This window comes from Lissotriton helveticus, chromosome 1_2, assembly GCF_964261635.1.
Source record: "Lissotriton helveticus chromosome 1_2, aLisHel1.1, whole genome shotgun sequence".
Classification (NCBI taxonomy): Eukaryota; Metazoa; Chordata; class Amphibia; order Caudata; family Salamandridae; genus Lissotriton; species Lissotriton helveticus.
The window spans coordinates 427,484,335-427,497,770 of record NC_136058.1 but is presented as its reverse complement, the minus strand read 5'-3'; the positions used below and the strand labels follow the sequence as shown (position 1 = coordinate 427,497,770).

Genomic DNA, 13,436 nt, shown 5'->3' with positions numbered 1-13,436 from the left:
GTTCACCTCCCTGGGGGGTGACGGAGGTTGCACTGAGGGATAAACCTTTTCGAACTCCTGCAGAAAATCCTTCACAGCTTGCAACTGGAAGAAAAGAAGGTTGGGAAGGTGATCGCCTATAAGCTGTTATCGCAGCCAAATGCACTTTAATAGAATTAAACTTCAACCCAGCTTTAGCCAGATACAATAAGTCGTTCTGCATACACCACATATAGAAGCGCTTCCACTTGCATGCATAAGAATGTCTTGTGGAAGGACGCCGTGCCTCTTTTAATATGGACATGCAGTCTTGCGGAAGTCCTAGGTGGCCGTATTGTATGACCTCAGGAGCCATGCTGCCAAGCTCAGTGACGGAAGGTTGGGATGATGAATCCTCCCGTTCATCTTGGATAGCAGGTCCGGCCTGCATGGCAGCTTCCTTTGCGGGCTCACTGACAGATGGAGAAAGTCCGTGTACCACCATTGTCTCGGCCAATCGGGGGCGATGAGGCTCATCGCTGTGTACGAGTTCGTCAGCTTGCTCCCCACCTTCGGGATCAGCGGAAGGAGTGGAAAGACGTACACAAATTCACCTGAACAGTTTATCAAAAGGGCATTCCCTTTCGACCCTGGGCGGTAGAATCTTGAGGTGAAGTCTCAGCATTTGGTGTTTTCGTCGTCCGCGAAGCGATCTATGGTGGGACGACCCCAAGACTGGAAGATGTCTTCGACAACCTTGTCGTTAAGAACCCAGTATTCTCTGTCTTCGAAATGCCGGCTTAGAGCGTTCGCCGTCACATTCTGTTCTCCTGGGAGGTGGACTGCTGTGATTGATAGATTGCGAGCCAGGAGCCAATGCCAAATGTTTTGGGCCTCCAGCTAAAGAGCCCGTGAGCGTGTACCTCCCTGCTTGTTCAGGTAGTACATTGTGATGGTGGGGTCCGTCTGTACTAACACGGACGAGTCCTGAATCGAGGGAAGGAACGCTTTGAGGGCGAAGTGGACTGCCCTCAACTCCAGCATGTTGATGTGGTAAGTACGCTCTTTGAGGGACCACAGACCTTGCATTTGGAGATGACCCATGTGTGCTCCCCATCCTTGCAAAGATGCATCTGTGATTAACGTCTGGGCAGGAGGAGTTTGATGGAACAGAATTCCGACCTGCATATTTTTCTTCTTTGCCCACCAAGGAATGGATGCCCACGCTGCGTCTGACAGTGTGATTTTGTCATCCCAGCATGCTGACTGTTGGTCCCACTTGTCCTCCAGATCCTGCTGAAGAGGACGTATTCGTAGTCTGGCATTCGGGACCAGGAAAATGCAGGATGCCATCGACCCTAGCAGGGAGGCAATCCTTCGCACCTTTAGGTCCTTGCTGCGAAGCACCAGTTGACACTTCTGAACTATGGAACACTGTCTCTTCTCCGAAGGAAACACTTTTCCTACCTCGGAGTCTAGCAGAGCTCCTAGGAAATGTATCGTCTGAGTAGGCTGTGAGATTGGCTTGTTGAAGTTCACATGCAGAGCCAACCGGTGGCAGAGGTCAATGCAGCTCAGAAATTGATTTCTTACACTGTCTGGGGAAGGACCTTTCAACGGCCAGTCATCCAGGTATGGGTACACGAAGACACCCGTGCGGCGTAGAGCGGCCTCTACCACTGCGACACACTTCGTGAACACTCGAGGTGCTGACTTCAACCCGAACGGGATGACTTTGAACTGGAAGTGAGAGGTCCCCAACCGGAACCGAAGCAATCTTCTGTGATTGTGAGCGATCGGCACATGAAAATATGCATCTTGTAGGTCCAGCGAACACATCCAATCTCCTCTCGTGAGATGCGGATATATTTGATGAAGCGCCAACATGCAAAACCTCTCTTTCTTGACATACAGATTGAGTGTTCTCAAGTCCAGAATGGGTCTGTATTCTGCTTTCTGGCCCTTTTTCCTGACTAGAAAATATCAAGAATACACTCCTTTTCCCCTTTGAGAGATTGGCACCCTCTCGAAAGCCGACTTTTCGAGAAGGATAGCCACTTCTTTTTTCAGAAGTTTCAGCTGATGACTTGATGTTGGCATTGGAGGAACGGGTGTAGGCAGTTGTTGGAAATTAAGACAGTATCCATTCTGAAGTGTAGCTAACACCCAGCGATCTTTTGCAATGGTATGCCACTCTTCCATATGATGCGCGATGCTTCCCCTCACTGGAGTGGTTAACGGCGCTGGGGGAAGGAAGGACTAATGGCTTGGATTGAGCTTTGTTGGAATTGTTGCCCTGGCGCTGATTTCCACCACCTCTGGAATTACGCCTGCCTCTATATTGAGACTTCTGCTGCCCCTGTTGGTCCTGACCCTTCTGCCACTGAGGGGTTTGAACCCTCTGCTTGGAAGAGACTTTACTGTAGGGACGAAACCTCCTCTGAAACTCTTTTTTCTTTTCAATCCCCACAGCTTTAAGAGGGTCTAATTATGCTTTTATCCGCTGCATCTCTTCATCGGTACCTGCCCCAAACAACGATGTTCCTGAAAAAGACAAGTTCAAGATCCGGGATTGAGCTTCTGGTTTCAATGCAGTAAGACGTAGCCAGGAAGACTTTCTTGCACACACTCTGGGGGCATAGCCATGCGCTGAGAGGGTCGCACCTTCCGCTGCAGCGCTGATGATTTGGTTGGAGACTTGGCTGCCCTCCAAGAGAATCTCCTCAAAGTCCTTTCGTCCTCTTGGGGAAGTTTCTCGATGAACCGCTGCAGAGAATCCCACAGGGACCTATCATAGCGGCCCAAAAGCGCTATCGCATTGGATACTTTCAGGAGTGAGGCTGAGGTGTTGCAGACTCTTCTTCCACATGAATCCTGCGACTTGCTCTCCCCTAACATTAGGTACTGTGGAGGAGGAAGCTACAGCATGAGATTTTTTCACCACTGCGATGATGACCGAGTCTGGTGGCCGAACGCCTCTGAGGAAGAGTGGATCCTCCTTTGGCAAGCGATATTTCTTGAGAATCCTCACTGGAGCGGCCTTTATTGTCGCTGGCGTGAGGAACACCACCATAACCGGTTCTATAATCCCCGGAACCAAGGGTAGCAGAGGTTTGGGCGCAGACCTATGATGCAAAGTTTTAAAAATAACTGAGGTTTTGGTCTGGTGCGTTGTCATGGGAACACACAGCTTAAGAGCCCCTCTGCCCAAGATGTCTTGAAAGGTAAAGATGTCATCCACGGGATATATTCTGGATGGAGGACTGTCCGTCAAGGTCTGAGAATAATCCCTATGAGATCGAGTAGGGGAAGAGGAAGAAGTGGGAGATCTGCGTTCCCTTCTTCTGCTCCTAGACCTGGACCTCCGTCTGCTGGAGCACACCGGGGTGCGCGATTGTTCTCTGGGCCTGGATACTGGTTTGTCTCGAGCTGCTGCCAGCCTGGCTGCTGTTTCCTTGTCTGGCGCCCTGTGATGGAGAGGCCTGTACCATCTTGGTGACAACCTGATGGAGGGCGAATTCTGAGTATCTCTCCTCACAGGCAAACTTGTTGGTGGGGGTGATCTCCTCTGTCCATGCAGCGAACCATCAGGAGAATGCCTGGACCTCTCACTGTTGGAGGAATATATCACTACATCTGGAGATCTATTCCGGTGAGAAGAGTGAGAGCCTGAAGAAGATGATGAAAGGCTCACTGGAGGCAAATTCTCTCTGGAAAGGCTTCTAGACCGGGATCTTGAGCGACTCCGTGATGCCTCATCCGCTGGACCCGTCTTCCTTTTAGCAGGAAGACTCCTACTCCCAGGAGAATGCTCAGTAGACCTAGAGTGTCTCCCTGAGGTCGTCTCTCCCTCTGCCGCCATCGCCGACTGTGGAGATCTCTGCTGCGACGGCTGTCTGTGACCTGGCGACGGAGATGGTAAACTTGACATCGTAGCTTTCTGGGTCGACGTGGACCTGGGCAGGACCGGCCTCGACACCGATGATGGAAGCTGCTCCGAGGCTAGTTGAACCTCTCCTTGCGGAGATCTATGGCTCGACGTCGAACACCTCTGGGATTCAGATGGAGAGACTTGCCTCGACGTCAGACTTCGGTGTTGAGAAGTCGACGACATACGACTCGACGTCGAGAGTCGATGCTTTGACGACGACGGAGGATGCTGCGATGTCGAGCGCCGGTGGTGCGGCATCGACGGAGACTGCCTCGAAGTCGAGTGCCGGTGATGATCCGTCGACCAAGTGTGTCTCGACGTTGAGCGTCGGTGGTGAGGTGACGACGGAGTGTGTCTCGACGTTGAGCGCCGGTGGTGAGGTGACGACGGAGTGTGTCTCGATGTCAAGCACCGGTGGTGAGACGCCAGAGTGTGCCTCGACGTCGAACACTTATGACTAGGCGTCAACGGAGGAAGCTTCGCCGTCGAAGGCCTATGATGCTGTGTCGACGGTTGACGTCAGCGGAGGTACCTTGGATCTCGACGCTGAAGTCTTCATCGTTGAAGGAAGATGACTCGTCTTCGACGTCGTCTTCGTCGCCGCTGGAAGCTTCGACACTGATCCTGACGCCGAAAGTGAACAAGTCGGGACTTCTCTCGACGTCGATCGCGTCCTTCATTTTTTCTGTCTCTCAGGAGGCCTACCTCTTTCAGAGAGGCCATAGCTCCTTATCCTCTCTCGATCCTTGAGGGTTCTCCTAGAAAGATTCTTGCAGTGTTCACAAGGGTCTGCAGAGTGTGTCTCACAGAGACAGAGGATACACACAGGTCCTGGCCTTCTTCTTCCCACAGGAAGGGCAGGTGTCAAGAATAGAAGGCATTTTGACAAAAATATTCTTTTTTTGAAAGTCAAAAAAGGCAGCACAAACACTCTAAGCTTAAAAGACGTCAAGTGAAAGTAAAAATTGAGGAAAATCCCTAGTATTTTTTGACAGAAAGTCAAAAAAGGGAGGAGCTGTTAAACCAGGGTCCTGACTGAAGGAGCTGGAAAGAACAACTGTCCTAACTGTCACCCCTGAGGCACGATGGGAAGCCAGGGGTCATAGCTGCCTTAACGGCACGGTGCCAGTTTTATTTGTTGAAAATGGTTTCATTTTCTATGCTTTTGCTTTAACAATGCAGCCTATGGGCTAACAATGTCTATTTATTAGCAATTTTCATGATTTATGAGTATTTTGCTACTTAAAACACAGAGTTCAAGGGCCATTTGACCTAATATGTTTTTTATTTGCTTGATAATTTAGTACATGTATGAGTAATTACATTGTTTAACCTCAGTTTTGGGGCTGCATTGGTGTAAGAAAAAATTATATATGTGCATACATATATGTCGAGCTAGTTATATGTGATTTACATATATATTTTTATATTATTTCCGGGGTCCACGCATGTGGGCGGGAATATTCAGTGCTTATGACTATTGATGAGGATCCCCTGGAAAAGAACTTGGGTTGTATGGGTTGAACCTGGCCTCTACTCACAAGGTGACCAGAGTATGCAACCTTTCCCTGCCCTATCTTGCACTTGCATGCCTTGATAACGAGGCCTGCACTTCTCAGAGCCTCCAGTACTTTCCTAAGGTGGATCAGGTGATCCTGCCAGGTAGAGCTAAAAACAGCAATATTGTGTAGATATGCTGCACTCAAGGATTCCAATTCAGCAAGGGCTTAGTTCACCAACCTTTAAAAAGTGGCAGGTGCATTTTTCAAACCAAAGGGCATTACAGTGAACTGATAATACCCATCTAGGGTTGAAAATGCAGATATTTCTTTTGCTCCTGGAGTCAGACCTATATGCCAGTACTCTGAAGTGAGATCAAACGTACTCAAATACTTGGCTGCTCCCAACCTGTCAATAAGTTAATCTGCCCATGGAATTTGGTATGCATTGCTTTTGGTCACAGCATTCACGCCCCAATAGTCCACACAAAACCTCATTTCTTTCTTACCATCCTGGTTATGAGGCTTGGGGATTAAGACAACTGGGCAGGTCCAGGGGCTCTCAGAAGGCTTTAGAACTCCCAATTCCAGCATCATGCTTACTTCAGCTTTGATGCTCTCTTTCACATGTTCAGTCTGCCTGTATATTTTATTCTCGACAGGTAGGCTTTCATCAGCGTCTACATCATGGGTACACCAGCGAGTCTGGCGGGAGGTCAAAAAGAAGAGCCCAGCAAACTGATATAGGACTTGTCTGCAATCAGTCTCCTGATGGGCAGGTAGGGTGTCTGACAAGACTGCACCTTCCACTGACCCATCTTTTGGATTGCTGTACAGGTCAGGGACAGGTTCACTCTTTGCTTCCTGATCCTCATCTGTAACCACGAGCATGGTCACATCTGCCATGTCATAGTAGGGTGTGAGTCGGTTGACATGGATGACACTATCGGGGTTCCTGTCAGAGCCAGGGTCTACCAGGTAGGTGACCGCCCCTTTTCGTTCTAGGGTAGGGTAGGGTCCACTCCACTTACCTTGCAGAGTCCTAGGAGCCACAGCCCCAAAACCCACAGCATCTGCCCTGGCTGGAACTCAACCATAGCAGCCTTTTAGCATTTCCAGAGCTTCTGGAGCTCTAGGCTGTCCTCAATGTTTTTGGTTGCTTTTTCCACGTACTCATACATCCTGGAGCAAAAGCCAAGCACAGAGTCCACTATATCTGCTAAGGTTCAACAAGAGGTTTCTCCAATCCCTCCTTCACAAGGCACAGTGGTCCCGACAGGAAACCCAAACAGAAGCTAAAATAAGGAGGACCCCACTCCCTTCTAAGGCCCTTCCCAATAGGCAAAAAGCAGGATTGGAAGTAAGACATCCAATCTTATTTTGAGATTTTCAGGAAGTCCACCGATCATGCCCTTAATGGTCTTGTTAAATCTTTCAACAAGGCCATTACACATAGCAGAGTGGCTTTGGCCACACTGACCAGGACTTATGCAGCGGGGGATTGGAGGTCCCACATTTCGACCCCTAATATTATGCCGTTCAATTGCAACACGCAGCTCGATCTCTCCCTAGTTGGGAAATGTGGCTCTTGGCGGGAATGGTGGACGCAGGTTGTCTTCCAGAGCTGTTAATAGAGGAATCAGGTACACCGAGAGATACTCCATATATTGTGCGACAGGCGGCCAGAGTATGGCAATGGTTTGTAGTGAGAGTACTTAAGCGCGCACCATTCCATAGGGAGCTCCCAATCTGGATATTAAAACCAATCAGGCAGATAGCACTCAGTATGTCCTTCTAGGCATGGAGGGAGGGAGATGCGAGCAATAGGGTGAATTGTACACAGATGAGACTTATCGCCTTAAACATGCCCGCAAAGAGTTTTGTCTAATCCAGGGGCAATTTTTACAACACGTGATGCTTGGCAGACGTAACTAAGCACACCTGGCCATGCTTTGCGACCGCTCCGCTGCATACTCAAACCCTGGAGACACTGCTAACCTATGGTGCGTGTAGACACCTAATTATGCATCTTTACAGTACAATGCGATCAGATACAGTAGGCACTACACACGGGTCCGAGAGGCCTGGAATTTAGACTTTGACATTCCAATGGAAGATCAAGACTGGCAGCGGGCCTGTGAACTGACACGCATGGTTTCCAGTAATGCACATTTTCGACTGATACATTATAATTTTCTGCAATGAACCTACTTAACGTCACAAGACCTTAATCGAATGGTCGGGTCTTGCCCAGATATATGCCTGCGCTGCAACACTGTGGGGGCTGATTTCTTACATTAACCATGGTCCTGCGATGCAATACACTCCTTCTGGCAACTAGATGTAAAAGAAATGGTGCATGTCACACAACTAAGTATTGAGCTGACACCCAAATGCTGTTTATTAGGCCACTTTAGTTGTCAGAAAGGGCGCATGATAACCTATACATTTGGTCAGTCGCCTATGGTACTGGCATGACATAAAATTGCAATCACATGGCTGCCCCAGCATGCCCCAACGATTGCGCTCTGGCACAGAGATGGGCCTCTTCTTCTACGGCAGACCCTTCTATCTCGTCTTGGTCAGATTCTTCCCCCGAAAGTATGTCCCGAAGGCACATCTTGGGACTCCAGATAGATTTCGAGCTCGGAATCGGACTCTGGAATCGAGAAAGCCTCTTCTTCTACGGAGGACGCTTCTATCTCTTCTTGGTCAGATTCTTCTGCAAAGATATCCAAGAGTGTGTTAAATGCTTTGACGCTTCCTCTCTCGTCATCGTGTCTGATGATCGGGTAGAGTCCTCTTGGACCGAAACGACTTACAAGCGTCGCAGTCTTCCTCCTTGTGCTCTGGAGAGAGGCATAAGTTACAAACTTGATGTAGGTCATGCGAGGGTACTTGGCGTGGCACCCAGGACAGAAATGGAATGGAGTCCGTTCCATTTGCAGATGGCTGGCCGTATGTAGCAAGGCCCAACGATTGCCCACAAGGTTTTCTATCCAAAATGGAGAGTTTGTCGATCGATTTGAAACGCAGAGAACAGGGAAACGCGTACCTAATCAATATCGTTGAGGGTAGAGTGGACTGCGCACTGAGAGGAACCAGAGTAGCGGTTTCGGAGCGCAGCAATACACATACAAACCAGTTTGGGGTAAAAAACAACAATGGAGTCAATGACCATGCCCACTATCACCGAAAGGAGGAGTCACCTTAGCTCGTGACTGGAAAGACTTCTTCGAAGAAAAACAACTTGCAAACATCCGGACCCAACACAAGATGGCACCAAATCAACGCAGTCTCCTCAACCTGCTTCTACACCCTCCGCATGCTCCGCAAGATCTATAGATGGATCCCTACAGACACACGGAAAACCGTCACCCACGCCCTACTCAGCAGCAGACTCGACTACGGAAACGACCTCTACGCCGGAGCCCAGTCCAAGCTCATCAGCAGACTTCAAAGAATACAGAACGCCTCGGCACGCCTAGTCCTCGACGTTCCCCGCCGAGACCACATCACCCCCCACCTGAGAGACTTGCACTGGCTCCCTGTCAACAAAAGAATTACCTTCAAACTCCTGACCCACGCACACAAAGCACTCCACAACACCGGACCAGAATACCTCAACAGACGACTGTCATTCTACACACCCAACAGAGAACTCTCACTGGCCACCGTCCCATGCATCCACAGAACCACCTCCTCCCACCTAGCCACCAAGACATGGAACGCCCTCCCTCTACCCCTACACCAGACAGAAGACCCACAGACCTTCAGGAGTCTACTCAAGACCTGGCACTTCGACCGCTAGCTGCAGCCAACCTCCCCCAGCGCCTTGAGACCCTCGCGGGTGTGTAGTGCGCTCTAGAAATTTTCTGATGATTGATTGAAGATGGCAGGAGTATGCAAAGCATGTGCATCTACAGCACACATGCCTCGAACAGAGGATTAATGGCCCCAAATCTCTGCCGTGGTATCTGGTCATGTTGTTGCTGAGTGTGCCATGTGATGTGACAGGCTATAATGCTTGGTGTGATTTGGTCATTTTTGACAAGGTGGAGTGCTGAATGGTTAGGCAATTTTTGATTTTATTTGTTTTTGGGATCGTGTGACATAGTGCGATACCTACCTTATGATGTAAGTAAATAAATGACATTGCTAATATACCATAAGGATGTGGGGTGAGTGTTATTAGGGCCGAAGTCTTGCTGATTATATGCAGAATAACAGGTCTGGGAGGTCACTATTGACTAGAGCAGGTTAGCAGCTGCACAGGCCTTGGGCATTGATCCTATTGAGGATAATATGTGACCGGCCACTGGTGGCTGGAGCTGGCTAGCAACAACGCTAGCCTCTGGTATTCATTACAGGCAGGGTAACAATGCATGTCAATATTGACTGGACCTGGTTGGCAAAGGAGATGACCTCTGGTTTTGAATATTTGCAGGATCTAAGGGACAGGGGTCACTACTGACTGGAGTTACTTAGCAGGATAATAGGTCTCAGGGGGCCAATACTGACTGAAGTTGGTTAGTATGATCACTAGTCCCAAGGTGCTACTAATGACTCAAGTTGGCTAGAATGATAACAGGTCCCAGGGGCCAGTACTAACAGGAGCTAACTAGTAGGCTTACATACAGGTCCAAGGGGCCACTACTGACTGGAGCTGGCTAGTAGGCTTACATACAGGTCCAAGGGGCCACTACTGACTGGAGCTGGCTAGTAGGCTTACATACAGGTCCAAGGGGCCACTACTGACTGGAGCTAGCTAAAAGAATAAGAGGCCCAAGGGTGGTGGGGTGCGAGTGGCACCAGTGACCCGGAGTTGGCTAGAAGCATTGACGACCTTTGGTATTGATTAAATGCAGGATTCCAGGTCACAGGAGGCACTGCTGAATACAGCTGGCTAGCAGCAGTGGTGGCCTCTAGGAAGAAGGAATTGAGAAAGCATAACCGGATATACTGGTTTCTTTAATACCGATAATTGGTTACACATGAATGCCACAACGTGCATTGATATATTACATTACCAAATGACAATATTCTTGTATTAATTTGATGTGACTGTTCGCCTTAATATGCCTGCAAAGTTACATGATTCTATTAGGGCTCAGAACCATTTTATTTAGTGAAGTCCATCTGCACACTTTCCTGCATCTTGTAGTAAATTGAATATTGACAAACAGAAGTGTTATTTCCAGAAACAGTGAGTTCTGCAGCTTGTCTTTGTATCTTTTATCTGCACATCACGGACTCCTCACATTCCTCTCGAGAGAAGATCCTGCCTCCTACTCATTAGTGTCGTTTCAGTAACTGGTTCTATCACGTGTTCATGTTTCATTAACTTGTATTAGGAGAAAAGTGTATAAAAATACATTGCGTAGCATTAGCATTATATTCTCCAAATTGCTTTAGGGTGGATGCTCTCGTCCATTGCAAAGAAAATTGTCACTTGTTAGTTTGCTTGGCCTTTTGCTATTTTTGCATTAAATGTATGATAGATTTGTTGGCCTCCCGGTGTGTTGTGTTTTATTTTACATAGCACAAGAGATGCTGAGGAAAATGACAGTCCTGTATACACATTCTTCATATAAATTAACTCACAGTATACTGTTCTGGAGGTTCAGTCCCACAGACATTATCTCTGACTGAACACCCTAGGAAGCATGTGCTTTTCAAACCAGTTGCCCTCTGAAGCGGTGTCCTCGCTATTGGATAAGTCAATATGTCCTGAATTTTAGGAGGGTTACTGTATCTAGTGCACCCTGTTAGGCAGTGCTCACCTGTGGTAGTAAGATGGTAATATGCACCTTATCACCTATGCACGGTGCAGGGCTTTGAGTTACAGAGCTCCTCACGCTGTGGAGAAGATTAGGTCACATTTACCCATTTTTGCATATTTGGTCCTGATGAAATGCCAACAGATTGCTCCATAACTACACAAGGCATGAAAAAGGTTGACCTGAAGTATAGACCCCAGCTTACCAGCAGGTCCATAGGTGATCAACACTTTCACACAGTGATAGGGGCCATTAGTTCCTCAATTTCTCTGCCACTGTTTTTAATGTCAACATGGACCAGGAAGATCACATTAACTATATTGTGACAACTGGTCAATAGTTGATCTTATATTCAGACTTTCACCAATCTCACATCTTATGACACAACATCCTCTGTCCTACTATGCTCATCCGGAGTACTTATTAAAAGATCTCCGACAAAGTGGCCTCTTGTGGTGCCCGCCAGGCATTGTAGCGCCGGCTTGGTGAGGAGTATTGCCCAATGATGAAGCATGTCACCTTCAGGTGAGTGAACGCAACTTGTCTTAAAAGCACCTGCTTCCTAGGGTGTCTGCGTTCAGTTACAGATAATGACTCTGGGACTGAACCTCCGGAACAGCATACTGTGATTTGATTGTGCTTTATTTTAACAAATGTACATAGCAGATATTGGCACTTCCTTGTTTAAAAAAAAATGATCGGATACCTGCCTCAGAGCACACTTCTTACAGACGAGTATGGGGTTATCATGTTGCTGCTACAAGCTCCTTACCTGTGCGAGTTATCGGGAACGATGCAGGAGCAGACCCAAACCAGCCACATGTGGAGATCAATGACAAATACTGAAGAATTAACAGAGCTTCCAAGCTGGTGACCATTACTTAATTGACCCTGAAAATAAAAGACACATTTTAGTATTCTGGTGACTCATGACCATAAAAAACAAAGGTTATAAATTCAATATTGTGTCAAATACTTAAAAATTTAACTGGATGTGCTGAATCGGATGTTGTCCCAGGTCATGCGTGACACCTTCCACCACTATTGCTTATGGGACTTGTAGTTTTGTTTTTCTCATTAAAAGGATGGGCTCTAAAGTCCCAGTGTTCTAAGCGATGTTAGATAAAATCAGAGGCCTGACGGAGGATGAAGCATGACACTGCTCTGCTTAGCAGTGAGATGAATGACAGTTCCCCAGCCCTTCCATTCTTTGACAGACAGAGGCTCATCAGCCGTTCATATTTTTTTGCAACGACTAAGAAACTTTTATTGCAGCTTGTGTCACTGAAGAGATAAAACCCCTGGGCGTGTTTAATTAACTACTGACAAACATGAACAATCAAGTACATGAGTTTCTGGAAAACTATCAAGCACCCAATCAGAATCAGCCGCCCTTCACACCCAGGAATTCTTGAGGCTTTGGAGAGGATGAATTGCACGTGGTAAAAGAGGAACACTACATGACTCAAAGCTCACTTCTCAGGGATGTACTGAACTGCCAGCCTCATGGCACACTTAGCCAGCTCTTCACCTCCTCCTCCTCCAACTGTTGACCAGCTATCAGGGCAAATTAGCCTGCAGCAAAGCATCGCTGGCTTGGTTCCACTCCAGACCAGGCAAGGTGGTCAACTGCATACTCCTCCAAGTCAGCAAGCACTCTCGTCGAGCCAGTCCTAACCTCACATGAATGTTCCCCATCACAACTATTTTAATGTTATGTTTCTGCCAAATGTATGAGTCAAAAAATGAAAGGTTTTACTATGAAGTGCTGAAAGAGAAATCATGAAGTTTTTCAATATTTCTGAGTCTGCCACAGTACACAGGAGCATTATTTCTTTACAGCAGCAAATCATATATGTGCCCTGTAGAAAGCACGTTTGAATGAAACATGGAATGCATTGCAGCCAAAAATCTATGCAACATCATAGCAGAGTGAAAGATAACTTGTGTTATTATTCCAGCAGAACGAAATGCCATTCCTAATGTGTACGTCATTTTAAAGACGGTGCCAGGAAATGTATGGTCAGTGTTGTTCTTCTGCCTGTTAAAAGACAATCTACATAAATGTGTCAGGAAATAAAATACTTTCAGAAATCCTACTCTATGGAGAGTGCTGCCAGCCACTATATTGCAGGTTACTTCCAACATAATCTGATTTATACATACATACTCCAGGGTGCTGACGGCTATCGGGTCTGCACACAGCAGTCTGGAGCCACTCAGGAAGGAGGTAAGCTCTACATTTCATCTTAAGCCCTTTGAGGAAAA

The 13,436-nt window shown here is 47.6% G+C and overlaps 1 protein-coding gene and 1 long non-coding RNA gene across 3 annotated transcripts in view; one reads left to right on the top strand and one right to left on the bottom strand.

Annotated features, from left to right (window-relative positions):
* Positions 1-13,436, top strand: part of LOC144807578 (uncharacterized) — a 436,944-nt gene that overhangs the window by 319,635 nt on the left and 103,873 nt on the right. The gene's annotated exons all lie outside the window — the stretch shown is intronic.
* Positions 1-13,436, bottom strand: part of LOC144807622 (uncharacterized) — a 38,973-nt gene that overhangs the window by 5,745 nt on the left and 19,792 nt on the right. Inside the window, exon 3 of the long non-coding RNA XR_013606365.1 lies at positions 11,941-12,059. This is a non-coding gene — a long non-coding RNA (uncharacterized LOC144807622). The remainder of the gene's footprint in view (positions 1-11,940; positions 12,060-13,436) is intronic.